The sequence below is a fragment of the Schistocerca americana genome, chromosome 2 (assembly GCF_021461395.2).
Source record: "Schistocerca americana isolate TAMUIC-IGC-003095 chromosome 2, iqSchAmer2.1, whole genome shotgun sequence".
Classification (NCBI taxonomy): domain Eukaryota; kingdom Metazoa; phylum Arthropoda; class Insecta; order Orthoptera; family Acrididae; genus Schistocerca; species Schistocerca americana.
In genome coordinates this window covers 694,147,295-694,159,575 of record NC_060120.1, presented here as the reverse complement: position 1 = coordinate 694,159,575, position 12,281 = coordinate 694,147,295, and the positions used below count along the sequence as shown (strand labels likewise).

At 37.1% G+C, this 12,281-nt stretch overlaps 2 non-coding genes across 2 annotated transcripts; one reads left to right on the top strand and one right to left on the bottom strand.

Moving 5' to 3' along the window:
• The first annotated feature begins 2,855 nt into the window (after positions 1–2,855).
• Trnas-uga lies at positions 2,856–2,930 on the top strand. Its single transcript has one exon. It is a non-coding gene; the product is annotated as a tRNA-Ser (tRNA).
• Positions 2,931–10,613: 7,683 nt separating this feature from the next.
• On the bottom strand, positions 10,614–10,688 carry Trnas-uga. Its single transcript has one exon. It is a non-coding gene; the product is annotated as a tRNA-Ser (tRNA).
• Between the last annotated feature and the right edge of the window lie 1,593 nt (positions 10,689–12,281).

Sequence of the window (12,281 nt, the reverse complement as noted above, 5' to 3'; positions counted from 1 at the left end):
AATCATGAAGCGAAAAATGAAACAAGCTGAAAATTTTCAAGATTGGTTGTGAGGTGAAGTTTTACCTTCAATAAGAAAATATGATGAATATAAACTATAAAGAACTATGGACTTAGAAGGTAAAGAAAACAAACAGCTAAAACTACAAGTAAAAGATCAAGAATGTCTTAAAATTAAAATATGTAATATATCTCATGTAGTAGAAATGAAGAAGGAACAAATTATTTACATTGTCACTTCTGTCAGTATGCCAAAAAAAATTATTCCAAAGTTGGTGGCATATTGTTTAAAAATTGTCTTTCAGGAATATTATCATGTCATAATAGTGGAAGATATGAACAACATAATATGTTTTATGTCAGAAAATATATATGTACAGATTATAAATTAGCAGAATACGCTTAATATTTATTTTGGTGTACACAGAGTAGATAAAGATAAAGGAATCTATAATATTCACATCAACAGACTATCTTATTTTGTTGAGAAATTGTTGATGATATAAATGAGAAGAAAAACAATATTTATGATGAAATTTTTAACTCAGTCTGCTGTAGAATTTTTATATAGAAATGCATTAATCCAAGTACTTTTTAAGAAAAATTATACATCATAAAGTGTTCATAACGATTTTTAAATACATCTAATTAGCCAAATTCACCAAATACGTCATTTGATCCAATTAACTCAATTTAATATTCTTGACTAATTCCGATGTTAAATCACTTTTGTTGACCCTTATTAAAATATCGGAATATACTCTATTCTCTTTAATAAAACATTTAGTACAATGAATATCATAATCAATACCAATCTGATTTAATTTATAATTAACGCTATCCATGCACATATAAAAATGTATATTTAATTTAAAAAATTTTCCTACTAGACCCTGTGCATTATCAAGTCTAGCATTCACTAAATATTGCAAATTTTTATTAAGTATTAAATATTATGAAGAACTGAAGTGTAACCAGCAGTTATCCCCCTAGAGGGTCTAGCATTTATGAAATAGTATTATTTTTATCTACCCAACTGTTGTGTGAATTATAAAATTTCAAAAATTTAACATAGACTTCATTGCATTTCTTTTTCAATTCTTTCTCAACAAGATATACATAAAAAATTACTTTACTGTAGTTCTTGTGCATAAGAATTTCCTTTGATACCTCTCAGTTTATATGTGATTGTGTCAGAATGAAAAACATTCTCAGTTTTATAAATTTCTGTTGATCAATTGGCAGTATATTCTTTCTCGAATGTTCCTTTTAATTTACTAAGTCTCACTTTATTCCTTATTTTACATAGAGCATTACTAAATTTGTTACATATACAGTTTGCAAATTTTTTCACTTTCTTTGCTTACATCTTTTGCCTTCATTTTTATAGCTGGATGCTTTGCTATTGCATTCAACAACTAGACTTTTAACTGAATCAGCCCATTTGCAATTATCTCAAAGAGCCAATTTAATCCACATTTTTCTTTAAGCCTTCTATTTAATCTTTCAACAACAGATTCTTTTAATTTCATTAAAGTTGAAAAGTGGTAAATATTATGTCTTTTCATTAATTCTTGAAGTTCTTTATTATAAAATTCTTCACCATATCTGTTTGTAAATTTCTTGAGAGACATATTTTAGTTATTTTATTGAGCATGTGAACTATATTCTTGCCCATTTTTCTTTCACTGGAATACCCAAAGCATGTTTTGAAAAAAGACATTGCTAATAGCTAATAAGCATTTATATCCTTTATTTACTTATGAAATTTTGTGGATGGTACCAGAAACCATTTCGACTAAATCCACTTGCCATAAATCAATATCAAATGAAACCACATTTTTTCCTTTAAAATTTTTTCTCATCAGGGTATAGAATTCAGTAATAATTTCCTCATGAATACTGAAATGTCTGGTGAGTCACACACCGAAGATGTTAATCACCCACACTTTCACCTACAAATTTTTTTAACGAATTTACTTTTTCTACTCTTACAAATTGTACAGAGGCCTTCAACCTTTTGTCTACCATTTGTAATTGTTACTCTGTGACGATTATAGTTTTCAGTAAATTTTTGCACTTTAAATAATAGATATGATTATCCATTTATATAGATAAAAATTAACTAAATTTTAAATTTTAACAGTTTTATTCCAAATATTTCAATATTTCTAAATCTTTATCATTTCTCATGTCTAAAGTCTTATCACGAGGGCTATGCACAAAGTACATTACGTTTTGGAATTGAAAATAAATAAAGTATTGGAAATTTTTTTATTATATACAGATAAAAGCCACACTTAAATACTACTTTTCTACATAGTTGCCATTTAAATTAAGGCACTTATCGTAGCGATGGACGAGCTTCGAAATTCCTTCGTCGTAAAATTCGGCCGCCTGCGCCTTCAAACTGTTACTTTTTGAATATGAAGTGAGGAAAGGAAGATGTTCAGGCACAAGTTAATTCACATACATGCAGTAACAATATTTCTATGACAACTTGAATTAGAAAAACAATATAACACTGCTGAAACTTCCTGGCAGATTAAAACTGTGTGCCTGACTGAGACTCGAACTCGGGACCTTTGCCTTTCGCGGGCAAGTGCTCTACCAACTGAGCTACCCAAGCACGACTCACGCCCCGTCCGCACAGCCTTACTTATGCCAGTACCTCGTCTCCTACCTTCCAAACTTTACAGAAGCTCTTCTGCGAAACTTGCAGAACTAGCACTCCTGAAAGAAAGGATATTGCGGAGACATGGCTTAGCCACAGCCTGGGGTATGTTTCCAGAAGTTTGGAAGGTAGGAGACGAGGCACTGGCAGATGTAAGGCTGTGAGGACGGGGCGTGAGTCGTGCTTGGGTAGCTCAGTTGGTAGAGCACTTGCCCGTGAAAGGCAAAGGTCCCGAGTTCGAGTCTCGGTCCGGGACACAGTTTTTATCTGCCAGGAAGTTTCATATCAGCGCACACTCCACTGCAGAGTGAAAATCTCATTCTGGAAATATAACACTGCTGTTAAAACTTTTAGTCTTGGCATTTGTCTTAAGAATAACTGCCAGCTTATGGATATAGAAGTTAGTTAGTTCACACATTTGGCATATTTTTATTGATTGATGTCTTATGTGATGATACTCAGAGAAATTCCACACTTAGGCAAAACAATGTTTATTGCAGAAAAGAAAGTAATTAGTGTTATTTGTGGGGTTTACACATGTAAATCTTGCCAGGGATCTCTTTAAGCAGCTGGGAATATTGACCACACAATACAATACTATAATTCATTTACGAAATTTGCTACCAGCAGTCTGCCTGATTTTGGAAGTAACAGAGATTTACAAAAGTATGGCTTTAGAAGGGAAAATGTTTCACTTTACCATTTAATAAATGTAACTTTGGCTTAGAAATGGGGAGAAATATGCAGCAATAAAACTGTTTGAAAATCCACATATGGAAACGAAATCTGACAGATAGCAGAAATGCTACAAAATGTACATTAAAGATGGTCCTCCTTAAAAAATTCTATACCACAGAGGTACTCTCGAATGGTAATTAGTAAATTTTAGAGAAAAATGTAAATGCTCACTAAGTAATTATATAAGTAATCAAAATATCAACGGGTGTGCTGCCGGTCTATAGTGTCCAACGGGCACAATATTTCGACGATCATACATGTCGCCATCATCAGGTGAACTGACAGACTGAGCTCCTGTGAACGTGCCGGCACGGAGATCCGTACGCTATGGCTGCTCAGAGGGAACTGGGTTCGGTCGCGGCGGCGGCCGATTTAAATACCCTCCGCCCGCGGCGCGCTCCCTCCGCCGTCCGCGCCCCGCGCCACGGTCGCGCGGTGGAACAGATTGCGACGGCGTCTGAGATGACGTCGGTGTGATGGCTCTGTCCGCCGTGGTCGTCACAACTATACGTTTGCTCGATTTACTCTTGATTAACCCGATCGCTGGTTCCCAAGCCTTGCTAAGATTATAGCCACAGTCACGGTTTATGAGGTCGTCATTGGTGCGAATTTCGATGGCCTCTCTAACAACGCTGTCCCAGTATCTCGACGTCTGTACCAGAATCCCCGTGCGCTCATACTCCATGGCGTGATTTTCCGACAAACAATGTTCAGCGACCGCCGACTTGCTCGGATACATCAGTCGAGTGTGCCTCTGGTGTTCACGTCATCGATCCTCGACGGTACGCATCGTCTGACCAATATACGACTTGCCACATTGACACGGAATCTGGTACATGCCGGCCTTCCTCAAACCGAGGTCATCTTTGGCGCTCCCCACCAGTGCACGAGTTTTATTTGGATGACAAAACACAGTTCCGACGCGGTGTTTCTTCAGAATGCGGGCGATTTTCAAACCTTATTGTGAATGCCCACAATGTTGTGTGAGTAAGAACACAAACCTTTTAGAGAAGGTATGGTCTTATAAAAGTAGACTTTGCAAGAAGTACTCACAGTTATATAATTAGTCCTTAAGTTAAATAATAAAATTATAAATAAGAAAATCATAGGAAGTTAAAGAGGCAACTCTCTGTAGGCTACAATGCTACAATGTAGTAATGCTGTACTGTAATTCTATGATGATGTATTGATATTTTTATACCTTACAACATATAGATCTTACCCTTTCTGGATCTGTAAGTTGGACATTAGTAACAGATTGTAATTTATGTGTGTAGATAAGCACACTTATAAAACATATGTATGTTCCACGTATGTTATATAATCGTTCTCTGCCCTGCTCTTTTCTAAGATTGTAAATGACCATGGAAACAACCTTTCCCAAAACAAAAGAATAACGTCTGAAATGGGGGCCATCCCTTCTAGGTTTCCTAGAAACTTCCAGATTGACCAGTGTCGTCTGCTTACAAGCATTAGTTGGGACCACATATGTATGTACACACTTTGTTTACTGCTGTTTTGATGGACATTTCAATTAGCATACAATGGTATGTGCTAGTTGTGATATGCTATCCATTTGTTCTTTACACTCGCATTTAATGTAAACATGTGTTAAGATGTGTTGTAATTTTGACATTTGTACAGAGGTTGGTTCACTGCACTCAGTACACTGGAGTTATGCACAAATACGAGAAATTATGTGTATGACACTTGTGTTCTCTCAAAACCCTGATTAATTCTAAAAATAAAAGTAGAGTGGAACTGTTAAGACAAGAGATTTACCGTCCAAAATATGTTCAAGGTATTATGAATAACAGCCGGAGTTTCACATAAAAACTTAGAAATTGTGTTCTACAGGAATTCAGTAGACATATACAGTGATAATATAAAGTTCTTTAGTTGCCAGATGTCTCAGAGTTACTTGTAAGGCCGATTTACACTAGATGTCAACGGAATTGAACGACAGGTGACGTCACCAACAGATGGTGCAGTTTTCGCACTAGATCAAACATTAATATTACGTCAGTACGGTTAGCCCAGTCCTGAATGGTGAAACAGATGTTATGAGGTACCATGTGTGATGCAGAAATCCATAATACAATTTCAGAATTAAGGAAAAAAATGGTTCAAATGGCTCTGAGCACTATGGGACTCAACTGCTGTGGTCATCAGTCCCCTAGAACTTGGAACTACTTAAACCTAACTAACCTAAGGACATCACACACATCCATGCCCGAGGCAGGATTCGAACCTGCGACCGTAGCAGTCGCACGGTTCCGGACTGCGCGCCTAGAACCGCGAGACCACCGCGGCCGGCAGAATTAAGGAAATCAATGATAAATTTTATTAGCGGTTAGACTAGACATCATTTCGGATGTTCATGATTAGTTGTATGGTAAACACCTGAGAAGTGAAACAATATTTCAAAAAATCGACAGTTATTTACTAGTGAAAAGATGTGCACCTACTATCTGATCAAAAGTATCTGGACACCTATTAGTGGACATTAATATGAGCTGTGGCCACCCTTTTTCGTTATGACAGCATGGACTTTGCTGGGGACACTTGCACTGAGGTGGCTGAATGTCTGAACTGGCAGCCCACTCAACATCAAGAGCTAAAAGTAGAAGAGGTAGTTATATTTGATGCTGGAGTCTGAAAAACGAAGAAATAATCAATTTATATCCTAAAACATTGCGTAACTTTGTTACACAAAATCTTGCTAAGCAATTAAAAATTAATCACTTTCATGGGATATTAATGACTGATGATTTACCCAATAAACCTCAAAATTTTGAATATCAGATAGTAAATTTAGATACATCTGATCATTTTGGCACACCTTGGATTTATTACTACGAAAATAAAAAAAATTGTATTTGATTTATTTGATGGAAATATATCAAAAGAATTGATCAAATGTCTTGCACCATGTAAAGCAGGAGGCCGAATGTTACGACGAAGGAATTTCCAAGCTCGTCTATCGCTACGATAAGTGCCTTAATTTAAATGACAACAATGTAGAAAAGTAGTATTTAAGTGTGGCTTTCATCTGCATATAATAAGAAAATTTTCCAATACTTTACTTATTTTTAATTCCAAAACGTAATGTACTTTGTGGACAGCCCTCGTCATTATCGAGCTAACGCTGCAAATTGACTTTCTAGTCAATCTATTTTATCTATTGCATGGTGGAGGCTTGTTTTGATATTATTTATGTCCTTATTATAACATTCCATGTTGGCATCCTATATCTCATTTTTTTACTTTAAATCTGCGAGAATATTGCTGTACTCAAGTTTTATAATATATTCTTTTTCTAAATACTGTTTGGTAACCTCATTATAAGTGCTTATTGGATCTTTTAAATCTGCTAATCTTCTACTTTTAAAACCAATATACCCTTTAGTTACTTTACAAATGCCTCATAATTCCTTATGAAACTGTTTGATTAAATATTCTATTTTTGGTTGAATTTCGCTTCTGATTTTTTCTAGGTCTCGTATTTTTAATTTTTCATTGCTTTGCTTATTTATCTAATTTTGGAACATGTCCATTTTAAATTTATAATATCATTCAAGCTATAATTATCTGGAAAAAGCTTTAAAACAAATATAAATTATCATAAATTACTTCATTAAAATTGTAAATTCGTTGTACATTACAAGACAACTCACTTGAGCCAAGACACAGCCTAGTGCCTGCTTTACATGGTGCAAGACATTTGATCAATTCTTTTGATATATTTCCATCAAATGAATCAAATACAATTTTTTTATTTTCGTAGTAATAAATCCAAGGTGTGCCAAAATGATCAGATGTATCTAAATTTACTATCTGATATTCAAAATTTTGAGGTTTATTGGGTAAATCATCAGTCATTAATATCCCATGAAAGTGATTAATTTTTAATTGCTTAGCAAGATTTTGTGTAACAAAGTTACGCAATGTTTTAGGATATAAATTGATTATTTCTACGCTTTTCAGACTCCAGCATCAAATATAACTACCTCTTCTACTTTTAGCTCTTGATGTTGAGTGGGCTGCCAGTTCAGACATTCAGCCACCTCAGTGCAAGTGTCCCCAGCAAAGTCCATGCTGTCATAACGAAAAAGGGTGGCCACAGCTCATATTAATGTCCACTAATAGGTGTCCAGATACTTTTGATCAGATAGTAGGTGCACATCTTTTCACTAGTAAATAACTGTCGATTTTTTGAAATATTGTTTCACTTCTCAGGTGTTTATCATACAACTAATCATGAACATCCGAAATGATGTCTAGTCTAACCGCTAATAAAATTTATCATTGATTTCCTTAATTCTGCCGGCCGCGGTGGTCTCGCGGTTCTAGGCGCGCAGTCCGGAACCGTGCGACTGCTACGGTCGCAGGTTCGAATCCTGCCTCGGGCATGGATGTGTGTGATGTTCTTAGGTTAGTTACGTTTAAGTAGTTCTAAGTTCTAGGGGACTGATGACCACAGCAGTTGAGTCCCATAGTGCTCAGAGCCATTTGAACCATTTTTTTCCTTAATTCTGAAATTATATTCTGGATTTCTGCATCACACATGGTACCTCATAACATCTGTTTCACCATTCAGGACTGGGCTAATCGTACTGACGTAATATTAATGTTTGATCTAGTGCGAAAACTGCACCATCTGTTGGTGACGTCACCTGTCGTTCAATTCCGTTGACATCTAGTGTAAATCGGCCTTACAAGTAACTCTGAGACATCTGGCAACTAAAGAACTTTATATTATCACTGTATATGTCTACTGAATTCCTGTAGAACACAATTTCTAAGTTTTTATGTGAAACTCCGGCTGTTATTCATAATACCTTGAACATATTTTGGACGGTAAATCTCTTGTCTTAACAGTTCCACTCTACTTTTATTTTTAGAATTAATCAGGGTTTTGAGAGAACACAAGTGTCATACACATAATTTCTCGTATTTGTGCATAACTCCAGTGTACTGAGTGTAGTGGGACAGCAAATCATTTTCAGATTGCGATGCAAAAAGAGGAAGCCAGAGTTACAACTAAAGTGGGCTTCAACCATTCTGAAACCAACCTCTGTACAAATGTCAAAATTACAACACATCTTAACACATGTTTACATTAAATGCGAGTGTAAAGAACAAATGGATAGCATATCACAACTAGCACATACCATTGTATGCTAATTGAAATGTCCATCAAAACAGCAGTAAACAAAGTGTGTACATACATATGTGGTCCCAACTAATGCTTGTAAGCAGACGACACTGGTCAATCTGGAAGTTTCTAGGAAACCTAGAAGGGATGGCCCCCATTTCAGACGTTATTCTTTTGTTTTGGGAAAGGTTGTTTCCATGGTCATTTACAATCTTAGAAAAGAGCAGGGCAGAGAACGATTATATAACATACGTGGAACATACATATGTTTTATAAGTGTGCTTATCTACACACATAAATTACAATCTGTTACTAATGTCCAACTTACAGATCCAGAAAGGGTAAGATCTATATGTTGTAAGGTATAAAAATATCAATACATCATCATAGAATTACAGTACAGCATTACTACATTGTAGCATTGTAGCCTACAGAGAGTTGCCTCTTTAACTTCCTATGATTTTCTTATTTATAATTTTATTATTTAACTTAAGGACTAATTATATAACTGTGAGTACTTCTTGCAAAGTCTACTTTTATAAGACCATACCTTCTCTAAAAGGTTTGTGTTCTTACTCACACAACATTGTGGGCATTCACAATAAGGTTTGAAAATCGCCCGCATTCTGAAGAAACACCGCGTCGGAACTGTGTTTTGTCATCCAAATAAAACTCGTGCACTGGTGGGGAGCGCCAAAGATGACCTCGGTTTGAGGAAGGCCGGCATGTACCAGATTCCGTGTCAATGTGGCAAGTCGTATATTGGTCAGACGATGCGTACCGTCGAGGATCGATGCCGTGAACACCAGAGGCACACTCGACTGATGTATCCGAGCAAGTCGGCGGTCGCTGAACATTGTTTGTCGGAAAATCACGCCATGGAGTATGAGCGCACGGGGATTCTGGTACAGACGTCGAGATACTGGGACAGCGTTGTTAGAGAGGCCATCGAAATTCGCACCAATGACGACCTCATAAACCGTGACTGTGGCTATAATCTTAGCAAGGCTTGGGAACCAGCGATCGGGTTAATCAAGAGTAAATCGAGCAAACGTATAGTTGTGACGACCACGGCGGACAGAGCCATCACACCGACGTCATCTCAGACGCCGTCGCAATCTGTTCCACCGCGCGACCGTGGCGCGGGGCGCGGACGGCGGAGGGAGCGCGCCGCGGGCGGAGGGTATTTAAATCGGCCGCCGCCGCGACCGAACCCAGTTCCCTCTGAGCAGCCATAGCGTACGGATCTCCGTGCCGGCACGTTCACAGGAGCTCAGTCGGTCAGTTCACCTGATGATGGCGACATGTATGATCGTCGAAATATTGTGCCCGTTGGACACTATAGACCGGCAGCACACCCGTTGATATTTTGATTACTTATATAATTACTTAGTGAGCATTTACATTTTTCTCTAAAATTTACTAATTACCATTCGAGAGTACCTCTGTGGTATAGAATTTTTTAAGGAGGACCATCTTTAATGTACATTTTGTAGCATTTCTGCTATCTGTCAGATTTCGTTTCCATATGTGGATTTTCAAACAGTTTTATTGCTGCATATTTCTCCCCATTTCTAAGCCAAAGTTACATTTATTAAATGGTAAAGTGAAACATTTTCCCTTCTAAAGCCATACTTTTGTAAATCTCTGTTACTTCCAAAATCAGGCAGACTGCTGGTAGCAAATTTCGTAAATGAATTATAGTATTGTATTGTGTGGTCAATATTCCCAGCTGCTTAAAGAGATCCCTGGCAAGATTTACATGTGTAAACCCCACAAATAACACTAATTACTTTCTTTTCTGCAATAAACATTGTTTTGCCTAAGTGTGGAATTTCTCTGAGTATCATCACATAAGACATCAATCAATAAAAATATGCCAAATGTGTGAACTAACTAACTTCTATATCCATAAGCTGGCAGTTATTCTTAAGACAAATGCCAAGACTAAAAGTTTTAACAGCAGTGTTATATTTCCAGAATGAGATTTTCACTCTGCAGTGGAGTGTGCGCTGATATGAAACTTCCTGGCAGATAAAAACTGTGTCCCGGACCGAGACTCGAACTCGGGACCTTTGCCTTTCACGGGCAAGTGCTCTACCAACTGAGCTACCCAAGCACGACTCACGCCCCGTCCTCACAGCCTTACATCTGCCAGTGCCTCGTCTCCTACCTTCCAAACTTCTGGAAACATACCCCAGGCTGTGGCTAAGCCATGTCTCCGCAATATCCTTTCTTTCAGGAGTGCTAGTTCTGCAAGTTTCGCAGAAGAGCTTCTGTAAAGTTTGGAAGGTAGGAGACGAGGTACTGGCATAAGTAAGGCTGTGCGGACGGGGCGTGAGTCGTGCTTGGGTAGCTCAGTTGGTAGAGCACTTGCCCGCGAAAGGCAAAGGTCCCGAGTTCGAGTCTCAGTCAGGCACACAGTTTTAATCTGCCAGGAAGTTTCAGCAGTGTTATATTGTTTTTCTAATTCAAGTTGTCATAGAAATATTGTTACTGCATGTATGTGAATTAACTTGTGCCTGAACATCTTCCTTTCCTCACTTCATATTCAAAAAGTAACAGTTTGAAGGCAATCCACCTGGAATTATACTTTACCGCTGCACTCATTCCCAAGGTTGCCCATACTTTAAACCTTTCTCGCTCCAGAAAGGCAGTAGAGGGTGATTTACACTTGACAGAATGTCACATCATCTTACATCAAAATTTACAATAATGCGTTTCAAATAGTGGCATTCAAACAGGCCATAAACGGCATGAAGAGTCACATCACATTAATACCATCCAGGATTTTAGGGATGGAAGTTACGACAGTGACGTTGGTCGGAGAACTGTGCCATCCCTGCTAACATCGGAAGACAATCAATTTTCGCCACGCTAACTTATGTTATTGTAGTGGATTATCTGCATTTGTATCTTGTTAATCTTTGTTTTTCTTATTATTTTGCTTTGTTTTCGTGACGATTTCCAAATGTTCTATACCGATTTGAATTTTTTTCTACATTGTGGGTTCTTCCCTAAGTGAGCTTAGAATTCTGAAACTGAAAGATGATTAAGGTTTTGCAATAACAGAACAGAATTGACGCCTACTCTGTATATAAAAATGTATAAATAATAATATAAACCTTTTTTGTCCAAAATCTTGAATCTCTGAAAGTTTGCACTGTTACAAAACGACTCTTGTGCTTTCATATAGTAAACTGTCACTAGTTATTCTTGTTATGTAGAAGTGACAATTTTAATATACAATGTCACATTTGTTCTCTACTTATACTGTTAGCTTCTTGCACTAACTTGTAAGAAGTGGATTCTGGCTGCAGATGATCCTTCCTGCATTGTAACAAGGAGCACATCTTATAACTAAGCCACTACCTATACTGTTTCCCATTGAGGGGAATTTGGGCAACAATTAGCTTTAAAAAGTGGTTAATAACCTCAGCCTGCTACCAGTCTAAGCCTCTTACAATGAATATCACTGGACATTTAAGTAGCAGACTACATGGCACTTCCTACAGTGTGACAGAATGTACTAATAGTTACTACAGTCGACGAATTATAAATTCATTCAAATGCTCTGATTAATCCCTTAAGGCCACTCAAGAAAAATTACTTGTTAAATTATGAAAATGGTAAGAAACAAGATTTACATGCATAAATCTGAGGTGGTAATGATCAAAGGTACCAGTTCGTGCATATCTTACTTGTATGCATA